Source organism: Piliocolobus tephrosceles, chromosome 2 (genome assembly GCF_002776525.5).
Source record: "Piliocolobus tephrosceles isolate RC106 chromosome 2, ASM277652v3, whole genome shotgun sequence".
Lineage (NCBI taxonomy): Eukaryota > Metazoa > Chordata > Mammalia > Primates > Cercopithecidae > Piliocolobus > Piliocolobus tephrosceles.
Genome location: NC_045435.1, coordinates 26,807,902 through 26,820,759, shown reverse-complemented (window position 1 = coordinate 26,820,759; position 12,858 = coordinate 26,807,902). Strand labels below are relative to the sequence as shown.

The window sequence follows — 12,858 nt, the reverse complement described above, 5'->3', positions numbered from 1 at the left end:
TTCCTTAGAACATGGAGACCTGTTCAAGGAGGAATGATCAGTGTTCATGAATGAGTGAGTGAAGGTATGACAGAATGAGGAATCAATATAAAACTGAACATGTTTCTTCTTTAAAATATATCTAAAAATGAAGAGTCAGCTGGTTTATTTTAATTTTTGATAATCTTAATTGAAATCTAATAAAAGTTATGATGTTAAGGTTTATGAACTTTCATAAAAATATATGAATTTAAAATTTGAGTCCTCTCAGAAAATTAATATCAATTTTAACAATTTAATAATGTTGATTCTTTGCTGTGAACTCAATCTTGAATTACATGTTTACATGGCTGTTACTGATTCATAAATTAGCAAAATAGTTGCAATCAACATAAATTAGAAATTTGTACAGGGCGTAAATTAAAGGTACTTAAATATTTAATAGAAATAGAATCCTGTTTGAAAATGCACGAAGATAATAAGTTTTAAATTTTTGAAAAAATCTAAATACAAATAACACTATGAATATGAGTTTATGAAATTTGATGAGATTTTATAATTTTAAAGATTATTCTAGCTATATAACCCTTGCTTCTTTATGTAATTGCTAAATATGAGCTTATGAGTTCTTTATAAGAAAAACATTTATTAATAAAGTAAACATAGTACTTGTCTTTCAAAGAAGAGTCTGGTGTTTGGAAACGGAGAATGTTAAATCTAATACTTGCAGAGATTGGAATACTGAAGTTCCCTTTACAGAGAATGCCTCTTCATTCTATTAGAATGGAATCTTTAGAACCAGCTATAAAAGAGCTTACCAGTAACAATAGCACAATACATACCAATGATATTTTAAGTGTTTTGCATATATTAACTGATATAATCCTCACAACAACCCTAAGAGATAAGAACTGTCAGTACCCCTATTTCACAAAAGAAGAAACTGTTTTTTACTTAGCGTAGATTAACTCACGAAGGTCACGTACCATATACCAAGCGCATGACAAAAACGGGATCCTAGTCTGGGTCTAGAATCCATTCCCTTTACCGCTCTTCTCTAGAGTCCTCTAGTTTTAGGAGCACAACTCTCTGATCTGTCTCTCTCTTTCATAGGAAATCAAAGCCATGAGGACATATGTTTCACACATTCAGTAGCACACAGCACTCCGGAAGGTATAATTTACAAAGGGTTGTATAATGAACACTCCTCGGGATGTCTTCCTCTTTATGTATGTATATGTATGTCACTTCTCTAAAGTAAAAGAGAGCATATGAAATAAAATACATGTTTGATGTAGCATCATAGATATCCATGACACCTACACAATTTCAAGTACTGTGTGACTTTCCATTCATCAAAATAAAGCATACATACATACATGTACAGAAACTTGTCATTGTTAATTTTAGTTATTCTGATTTTCTTAAAATCTTTTTTACCATGCTGTCCCTAAAATGGTCACTTTTAGTATTCCCCTAAATGTGGCAACAAATTATGTGAAACTAATTAGAACTACGTTCAAACTTAAATTCACCATTAATTATTCTTGTGACCATTGGCAACATGAACTGCATTCCTTAAATGAATTTTCCTTATTTGTAAAATAAAGACAGTGTATCTATTTGGAGGCTGTTGTGACATAATACATTCCTTGCAACAATTTGGACCTACTCAATCTATTTTCTCCTTTCTTCATTCTTGTGACAGTGAATATTTGTCTGCTTCACTAATGAAAAATTATTAAGAAAGTTATTTTAAGAAATATTCAGTAGGTGGAGGAAACATGCATATCTATGTTCATGTCCTTTGAAGGGATGTGGATGCAGCTGGAAACCATCATTCTCAGCAAACTATAGCAAGGACAAAAACCAAACACCGTATGTTCTCACTCATAGGTGGGAATCGAACAATGAGATCACTTGGACATAGGAAGGGGAACATCACACACTGGGGCCTGTTGTGGGGTGGGGGGAGGAGGGACGATGGCATTAGGAGATATACCTAATGTAAATGATGAGTTAATGGGGGCAGCACACCAACATGGCACATGTATACATATGTGAGAAAACTGCACGTTTTGCCATGTACCCTAGAACTTACAGTATAATAAAAGTAAATAAATAATGTAAAAATAAAAAAATCATTGATCTATTTATTTTAGTACAAATGTAGTAATCCTGTGGTATCCTTGGATTGACATACATTTTTCTTATACAATAAGTTGCTGAAGCAAATATATCTTGCTCCCACTCAAAAAAGTTGATGCTTACCATATCATTCCTCCAAATATTTAAAAGAATACAAAACATTCTGGCAGTTCATTAAAAGACAAAGCATCTCAGTAATTCTTCTCAAAATGTACTGTTGATATGAACTCTCAATGGATTACTTTTTATTACACTGCTTTGATTTCATTAATATAGTAAGTGGAGGATTTCTAACCCAGGTCATATCGATTCTGTCTGGATTCTTTATCCATTGAACCAAATGATCCTTTTTTATATTATATGATGCATATGTAGATACGTGAATCTGAAGAAACTCTACTATTTCTATTAAAGCCCTTATCAAAGTTATATACATGCCTATATAGTGATTTGGGTTTGGGAGTTTAGCTTCTGTGTTTGTTTTTCCTGTCTCTAACAAGATTACTATCAGGAAACTACCTTTGTTATTCTTAGAAAGTTACCTGTGTAGAAACAAAAGTAGTTTTTCTAATAAAAGAAGGGGTAGGGCCAAGGTGGTGCCATTTTAGGGCTCCTTCTGTTAAAACAACTGACTCTCAGTGGCAGACAGCCCTACTCTCTGAGAAAGAAGATATTCAGTCACACCCATTCTGTGTGAATGTTTTGCTGACAAATTTTACTCAACCCTGGTGGAGTAGAGCCAGAGAGAGAAAGAGGCAGAGATTCAGTGAATGCCAGGCTTGGTCTTGGCAGCTCTTCTGGGTGGCAGGTTAGCCTTGGATGATAACTGCCCACGGGTCACAGATAAACACTAACGTGCAGTCCTGGAACTCCAAGCAAAAGTCACCCTTGGTGGAATTTTCACCGAGAAAGGAAGCTTATCCTTATTCAACAGCAGATGGTAGTGTGTTTACATAGTACCTGGAGAGAGAATTAAGAGCAGTGGGTGGGAAGTGGAACAAGAGACATTCAGCCCTGTGTTGAGGCAACACTTTCCAACAGTTGCTGCTGTCCAGCAATGGAAGTCACGCTTCATGAAGCTGTGAGTGCCTCGTCACAAGAATTATCCTAGCAAAGCTCACATAAGCATCTGCCACGAATACTTTTCTTTAAATTTCACAATTCATTTCAGCAAATATTTATCTAATGCCTCATTCAGGTTGAGCACCCTTAGCCTGAAAATTCAAAATCTGAAATGCTCCAAAATCTGAAAGTTTTTGAGTGCCAAAATTATACCACAAGTAGAAAATTCTACACCTGACCTCATGCGACAGGTCACAGTCAAATACAGGGTCACACACCCAGTTTATTCAATGTCCCCAAGGCAAATATAGACTCTCCCAGACCCATTCAAGTGCAACTCGTCCATTCAGGTGCAACTCATCCATTCAGGTGCAACACGTCCATTCAGGTGCAACTCGTCCATTCAGGTGCAACACGTCCATTCAGGTGCAACTCGTCCATTCAGGTGCAACTCGTCCATTCAGGTGCAATACATCTTTTCTGCACATGCCCAGATTCCCCAAACAAGCACGCCCACAAAGGACAATAAAATGTCACATGTGTAGGCTGGACATGCCAAGGGAAGATTCCCTATGATGGTCTACATGGGACTAAGACTTGCATGCATTATTCACTGAGATTTCTTGCTTATTCTCTACTTTGTGTTGAAAGAATATTGTCAAAAAATGTCAAAAAAAAAAAAGGCCTGAAAATACCCCTATGAGTGACAGTGATAAGACAATGGGTAAGCATTTATGTTCATTGATAACACACAAAATCAAGCTGCTGGAGAAACTGGACAGTGATGTAAGTGTGAAATGTTTTATAGAAGAGTATGGCGTTAGAGTGATCACCATATCAACCTGAGGAAACGGAAGGATAAACTGTTGAAGTTCTATGCTGAACGTGATGAATGGAAGTTAAAGAAAAATATGGCTGGGGTCAGTGGCTCACGTCTGTAATCCCAGCACTTTGCAAAGCCGAGGTAGGTGGATCACCTGAGATCAGGAGTTCGAGATCAGCCTGGCCAATATGGCAAAATCCCGTCTTTACCAAAAATACACAAATTAGCCAGATGTGGTGGCAGGCACCTGTAGTCCCAGCTACTTGGTAGGCTGAGGCAGGAGAATTAATCGAACCTGGCAGGTGGAGATTGCAGTGGGCGAGATCCCTCCACTACACTCCAGCCTGGGCAACAGAGAAAGACTCTGTCTCAGAAGAAGAAAAATAAAATAAATGAAATAGAAGAAGAAGTTAATGAAAAATAGAAAACACTGCATAAAACTATGAATGAAGATCTCGATTGTGTACTGAAAGAATGGATTCTTCAGTTTCTTAGTGAACACATGCCACTTAATGGTATGCTGATTATGAAGCAAGCAAAGATCTATCACAAGAAACTGAAAATTGAAGGGAACAAATGGACTGGTTGCAGAAATTTAAGAAAAGACACAGTATTAAAGTTTTAAAGATTTGTGGTGATAAAACATCCGCTGATCATGAATCAGCAAAGAAATGTATTGACAAGTTTGCCAAGGTCATCACTAATGAAAATCTGACACCAGAACAAGTGTCTAATGCTGATGAACTATCACTGTTTTGGTGTTACTGCCCCCAAAGACACTGAATGCGGCTGATGAGACACTCTGTACAGGAATTTAAGAATGCGCGGGACAAATAACTGCGCTGGCCTGTCTACCGCGTCAGGCACGCATAAGTATAAACTTGCTGTGATATGCAAAATTTTGCATCCTCACTATTTTCAAATTGTGAATTGCTTTCCAGTTCATTGTGATGCTAATAAAAGGCGTAGGTCATAGGAGACATTTTTTTCTTATTGGGTTCATAAACAAATTGTACCAGTGGCTTGTGCTCAGCGCAGAGACTGGATGATGACTGCAACATTTTGTCATTCCTTTACAACTGTTCTGCTCATCCTTCAGCTGAAATTCTCATCAAAAAAATATTTATGCCATATATTTTGCCCCAAATGTGGCTTTATTAATACAACCATGTGACCAGGGTATCTTTAGATCAAAGCAAGTAAACATAAAACACTTTTTTGAGCAGTGTACTAGCCTCAGTGAACAGAGGCATGAGTGTGGGAGGTTTTCAAAAGGAGTTTAGCATGAAGGACGCCATATGTGCTGTTGCCAATGCTGGGAACACAGCTACTAAAAATAGTTGTGCATCCCTGATACAACCTCTGGCCTGCCTTTATGTTCACGGAAGATAATGAAGAAAGTAGTAACTTTAAAGGATTTTGTATGTCAAATGAGAGAAAAATTATGTCTGACTTCCTTTCATATGCAAAACAGGTATCTTCAGAGCCCCTCAGTAAGTGGGAAGAAGTGGATATCAAAGAAGTTTTTAACATTGGTAATGAGGATCCAGTTGTTCATTTATTGCCTGATGGTTAAATAGACAAAATAGGTGTGAATCAAGTTGAGTATGACAGTGATGACCGTGTTAACACTGCCTGAAAAATGCCTACAGATGACATGGTGGAAATGTGTGATGGGCTTATTGAAGGACAGGAGCAGTAGACATCCATAGCAGAACAAAACATGCCAGTTATAAAATCAAAGAGAGACTTCTAAAACAAAAACATTGTTCATGAGGCAGATGACTGTGGAGGAAACATTTTTAAAAGCCTGCCTGAAGAATCCTCGTTATCTCTAGAGAATCTCCTTCCCAGTCCCTCAATTGCTTTTGACGTTTCTTCATATATATATATATATATATATCTAGTGTACTTTAACTCTTCAATCAAAACTCAGCATCACAGATAGAGACTGAAGGCCTGCCACTGCCAACTGTTGCTGTTGTTTAACAGCTGACACAGGTATTCTGGCGATGCTACTGTGCTGTTAGTTACTCTGAACACATAATTTTTTCACGCTATTAATGGTATTTTTTACTGTTCGGCACTTAGCTGTGAATAAGTATAAGGAAATGGTCGCTTACTGCTTGTCAGTAGCCTATAAATTCAGTCAGGAAAAAGAGTGATGTCAAACAACCACAGATTGCCCACTCGGGTGGCAGAGGTGGTGGTGCCTTTCCCTTCTCATTGTTCAATGTACACACACTTTCTTTCAGGCACAAAATTGTTTAAAATATTTTATAAAATTACCTTCTGGCTATGTGTATAAATACATATGAAATATAAATAAATTTCATGTTTAGACTTGGGTCCCATCCTCAAATATTTCATGATGTATATACAAATATCTCAAAATCTGAAAAAAATGTAGAAATCCCAAACCTGTTTGGTCCCAAGTATTCTGGATAAGGGATCCTCAAGCTGTATGTGCTAACCTTATTCTGAGGGGTGGGATAAGAGCCATGAGCAAAACAAAACACTGTCATCATCAATATTACATTCTACAGGGAGAAAAAAGTTCAATAAACACAGCAATACATAAGACAGTTTAATTTAGAAATAAGTACTATAAGAAAAAATGAAGTCTGATAAAGGAAGTGAGAGTAATGGTACTACTACCTTAGAAAGTATGATCAAGGAAGGTCTCTTGACAATTTGAGCAGTAGCACGGGGTAAATCATAATTCCTTGTAAGCCATTGTAAAAGCTATAAATTTTATTCAAATGAAACTTGAAGGTACATGGTGATGAGGCAGGCCACATTGTTTTAACTTCTCTTTGAATTCTGTACAACTCTCTTGTATTTAATCCTCAACTTTGCCTTCCCCAAAATGCCAGGACAAGTGTTCAGGTTATTGTGGGTATTTATCTATTTATTTATTTTTTTCTGAGGCAGAGTCTCCCTCTGTTACCCAGGCTGTAGTGCAGTGGCGTGATGCCAGCTCACTGTAATCTCCACCTCCTTCCTAGGTTCAAGTGATTCTCATGCCTCAGCCTCCTGAGCAGCTAGTCTACAGGCTTGCACCACCACACCTGGCCTGGCCTCCCAAAGTGCTGGGATTGCAGGTGTGAGCCACAACTCCTGGCTATTATGAGTATTTAAGATGGGCCAACTAGCAAAATTAAGTATAAATCAAATATTGAATATAATTTTAAAGTTATGAATTGTTTATTTAATTTTGTCTTACATAGTTCACATTGACTGACTTTGAAAATTTTCAAATGTGTAAACAAAAGATAGAGAGATGAGTGTAATAAACTCCATATATCCACTACCCAGCTTAAACAACTATCAAACTATGCCAAACTTACTTCATTTGTAATCCTACCCACTTCTGCCAACCTCAGGTAAAAGTGAAGCAATGAGCAAATGTCTTACCATTTCTCCCTTAAAATTTTTAGTATGTAAGAACTTTTTGAAAAATAACCATAATATCATTAACACTACCAAAAATGTTGACAATCATTTCTTAATGTTATCAAATATGAGGTGTTCAAATTTCCCCAGATGTCTCATAAATATATGATTAGAACTGATGTACTTTAATTAGTGTCTTGATTGCATATTGTCGGTATGTCACTAAGTCTCTTTTAATCTACCTGTCACTCTTTTATTTTAAACATCAATTTACTTGTTGAAAAAAGTGTGTCATTTGTTCCATTATCCCCCTACATTCTACATTTTGATAATTGGATCCCCATGATATCATTTCACATGTTCTTCTATTTCCTGTGTTTTTTTATAAACTGAGAGTGATTTCCAGATGTTTGATCAGATTTGGTTCAAGGTTCTCCCCTCCGTGTTACATGTAGTCAGTCACTCTCCCCTAGGGCCCACCCAGGCACTCACCTGAACCTCTCCATACCTCCTCGACTTTAAGAATTGCTTAAGATACAATCCCAAACGTGACAATAAACTAGTAAAATTCACAAAGCAGCTGAGTCTTCAGAAAAGCCCAGTAACTGTGGTTCATTAGTGTTTCAAGGTATTCTTCATTATCCAAATCAATATTCAACTGGCAATATTTATAAAAATAATAATAATGAAGATATCAGATAAATATATTGTTGGACAAATGTTGCCATTATCCTTTTAATCTCTGTTATTGAAAAATCCTAGATTATTGTTGAGGTCTTTGGAGTTCTATTTAATCTTTTTCAACTTTTATTTCTTTTTTTGGAAACCCACTTCTAAATGTCAGTCTTCCCTGAAATCTCACCTTCAACTCACTTTCTCCAGCTGTCATATGGACTTACAGAGCCTATTCTCCTTCATGAAGGGAACATTTTAAAATTTATTTTTGATTATTACTTTGGAAACTCGGAGGTTAGATACATGATTGCCTGAATGGAGTGTTCAGCTGCATTTTTTCTTCTTTCCACAATGTTGTTCAATAACAACCTGCTGACTAATGACAGCACACATTAGCCGTTGGTCGGAGACACACACAAGTTAGAGGTGGTGTTTCCATGGTGTTTTTACAGAAAATAATAGGAATACAAGCACCTAAATTCAGCCTTTTCCCTCATTTCCCATGGCTTGTTCATTTATAACTTGTTTCAGAATTGCCCTGTGCTGTGTCTCTCTCTCTGACCTTCGGTTCTACAATAATAAACACTTTGATTAACTAATCTGTGTTCTATAACGGCAGCTATTTCTAGTTTGATATGTTTAAAGCAGTGGTTTCCTTAATTTGCAGCTATAGTTCTTTTTTAACCCAATTTTAAAGTTAGTTACTTTATACCTTCTTGCCTTCTCCCCTCCCTAACTTTCTATTGCTCAGCAATCTTTAAAATTAAATGAAGGATTCAGGTGAAAGGGAAAAGATGAAGTTTGTGTTACTTGTTTCTATATTTTGAGGTCTACTTTAACTTTATATTTGTTATTTTATTCTCAAATAACATATTTCTACATATTCTACAAGTGACAGTTGGAACACATTTTGTTCACTGAGAATGAGAAAGGAACAAACGTTTGACAGAGAGTGGGTTACCCATTCAATGGTTTTCTTTCTAGAGTTCAACAGTATTAAAGACAATAACTGTTCCTCTCCCACTGTATTATTTCCTTTTTTCTCCAACGATCACAAAAAGAAACTGGAATATAGTACATCTCCTTTCAAAACAAAACTGGATATTGGAACTTGATCATTATGTCTTACACGCCTGCGAAGCATTTTTTGTACTAATAAAATGACTCAGATATGTTAAATTCATCCATACAAATGTGTATACATCGCTTTTGCTCTCCATTGTGTACATTTGCACATAAAGCCTAAGCATATCTTCGCTCCTTTATTAACAACAGATAAAAATATATATTCAGCATTTATTCTGTGTCCGGCACTGTGTACAGTGGGAGAGGAACAGTTATCGTCTTTAATACTGTTGAACTCTAGAAAGAAAAGCATTGAATGGGTAACCCACTCTGTCAGACATTCATTCCCTTCTCATTCTCAGTGAACAAAATTGGTTCCAACTGTCACTTGTAGAAAACCTGAACTGTTTTCAAAGGAACATGTATGGTTTCGTGATTCTTCATTTATGTCTCATTTTCTCCCAGCTTCACTTACAAGTTTTATATATTGGCCAATGACATGTGGTACTGAGAGCTGCAAGGCATTAAAGAAAATGAAAAGTCAAAAATATAAACCTGCTATGAAAAAGTCAGAGACGAAAAGCTAGATTTAGACATCTAGTGGACCTTGGTTTATTTAGAGCTTTCCCTGTAATATGTTTAAAACTTTAACAGAATAACATCCCTAAAAGTCAAAATTCCATTTGTGCAATTTACAAAAAGTGAAAAATGGATTTATTACAGTCTGATTTTGGCTGATAAATGTATGTTTCATGGTAGGAAAATATAACTGGGACTCCATGAGCAACAGAAATCTGTGAGAAGACCCTCTACAGCAGAAGCCCCCACATTGTTCTTTTCTCCCATCCTACCTCCATGCCCACACCTGCTGCTGTTCATACCAAGAATGAATCTACAAAGTGCAGACAGTATCCTTTTTATGACTTCCCCACAGCTTTCAGAGCTTCCACAAAGGTTTCATTAGTCTCTTTGAAGTTCAAAATGTGACCCCGAACACATTCTCATATTGAGTTGTAGCTTCCCGTTTATTACTAAAGAGACAGTAGCAATAAAGGGACACAATGTATTACAAGATTTTTCTCAATGTGTCATTGGACTGTGAACTTGGCTCTTGCTCCATTTTAAAGTTTACCAGTGTTCTCTTGTGTGCTCTGTTCTTGCATCCTCTCTCCCAACCATTTCTAGGAAAACGAATCTCTAAGGAATCATAAAATCATAGAATATTGTAACTAATAGAGACCTGAGAGATTCTGCTTTCTGATCTTTTAATTTTCGAGAAGGAACTAAGATCAAATTTTCTGTAATTTGACAAGCATTCTGACCTAAAAACAGCGTTCATAAGAAGAATAAATGTTACTAGAAGGAGAGCTTCTGGGGCAGAATGACATTCTAGAATGATCTGCAAGTCCCTGAAGGTAATTAGGCAGCTGTTTTATTGCTTAATCCCCATGTCATGTTCAGATTTTCTCTTATTTTAAAAAAGAATGTTGCTCTAAAGAGACAGAGATTATTGTGCACAGTTAAAGAATGGAGATGAGGAATATGGGATCCCTTTTCAGTAATATTATGTGTTTAACGTTTATCTAGGTAGTTTTGAAACAAAAACAGCTTTAAGTGCATGAAATTATGTATCTATGTCATATGACTTTCTTTTAATATAACTGGTATAAAATTTTCAACAGTGTGATTGCAAGTACTGTGTTTCCTGGGGACATGCATGCATGTGACTATATATTTCAGTGCTTTTACCCATGTATGTACATACATGTGAGTGTTGAATGAGTGCATCTGCCCATTGGAGGAATTTCACTTCATTCTGACAATAAAAATTGCCCATTTAAAGGGAGGAAAAAGACTAATAGTAACTAAAAGGAAAAATAAAAAGTTAGAGTGACAATTTGTTAGGTGTTTACTATGAGCCAGGCACTGACCTAGTGGCTTTATATGCATCTTGATTAACTTCACCGTGGCACTAATAGGTCGATAGTTTTCTCTTCATCTTCCAGATCAGAAAAGGTTGAGACTTCAGAGAAGTTAAGTGACTTTTCCTGCGTCACATTGATGGCAGTAGTAGAGTATGGATTTCTACCTACCCAAATCCAGTTGGTGGCAAAAAACAAAAAATAGCTAAATGTAAAACAATGTTTATACTGCCTAAGTATGTTATATCAATTAACCCATTTTATGATCCCAGAACTCAATAAGGTTGATACTGCTATTCCTGTTTTATATATGCGAAATTGAAAACCATTGAAAGTTTAAGTAACTTGCTGCAGTTAAAATGACACATCTGGGATATAAACCATCAGCGTGGTTGGACTACATAGTTCAAGTCACTTATATACAGTGCTGTCCAAAGTGAGTATCTACCTTTTCCTCTCCTTGTGGAGAGGAAAGAACAGAGAACAGAACATATTCACATTTTGATTGTCATTTTAGATTTAAATTATCTTTAAAATTATATTTTACACAAGGTTAATAATTGTCACTTTGGAAAGTTCTGACGTTTATCATTCCAGAGGCATTCATTTTTTATATTAAGAAAAAAACTACTTTATCATGCATCAGGGGTTTCTCTACACTCAGTAAAGAGATATTGGCATAAGATTTAGAATACATTGTAATTACTTACGTGAATTGGAACATACAGCACTATATCAGCGAGATATTGTCCGGTAGACTTCTGTAGTGGAAAACAGAAACAATTGTGACACATAAAAGCATTTTTTAAGAAGGCAGTCTACAAGAGGCATGGAAGTGCACCAATATGACCTGAAGGACCCAGGCACTGTCTGTATTTTGGCTTCAAGGTGTCCACTGGGAGTTGACCCTTGATTTTTTTAGAAATTTTTAAAAAATTTTAATTGTTGTGGGTACATAGTAGGTATAATATTGTGGGGGTACCTCAGGTGTTTTGATACAGGCGTGTCATGTAAAATAATCACATCATGATTTCCACATTCCAGATGAAAGAGGAAGGTAGGAAAGGCAAGAGTGTGCTCCTCCCAGCTGGGTTAAGTCTCTTTAAGAAGCATCTCTGAAAGTTCCATACACCATTTTTTACTCACTTCTTATTGGCCAGGAAGGAATCATAGTGTAATGCCTAGCTGCAAGGTGAGTTGGGTAATGTAGTATTTTATCTCAGCTCATATGGGGGGGGTTACCTCTTTAAGTTTCCTATGTATTACAAAAAACAAATATATAGCTATGGCAGTAGTTCACATCTTTATTTGTGTTATTTTAAAAATAAATAAAGAAGCACATTTTATTTATGTCATCATGTTCTCTTTGAATTTAAAAAGATCTGATTCTCTTATAAAGCAGAAAAACAATGAACTTAAATTTCCTGATGCGTAGTGTAGAACAATCACTTCTTACATCTTTAATTACAAGCTACAGTCAGTCTTTGGCCATAGGGATCAAAGATGAATAACAGTTTATCCTTCTCTCAAAAACCTACAAGTTTTTTTGAAGGAGAAAGACGTACAAACTCATCATAATACACAATAGAAAATCTATTTAAGAGGTAATACGCCTGAGGGAATAAAACTAACTCTGACCTCCCGGCTCGACAGGCGGCACGGGCGGCAGTAAACTGGCGGCTCCAGGACCTCGCCTGGCGGCCACCGGGCCTTCCTCAGCGCCGTCTGCACCTCCATCCTATGAAGAGACGGTGGCTGTTAACGGTTATTACCTCACGCCTCAGCTCC

General features: G+C 36.5%; 1 protein-coding gene and 1 pseudogene across 1 annotated transcript in view; both read left to right on the top strand.

Annotated features, from left to right (window-relative positions):
• Window positions 1-12,858, top strand: part of ROBO2 (roundabout guidance receptor 2) — a 1,747,433-nt gene that overhangs the window by 581,418 nt on the left and 1,153,157 nt on the right. The gene's annotated exons all lie outside the window — the stretch shown is intronic.
• The window catches only part of LOC111521572, a 2,072-nt pseudogene continuing 1,310 nt past the window's right edge, over window positions 12,097-12,858 (top strand).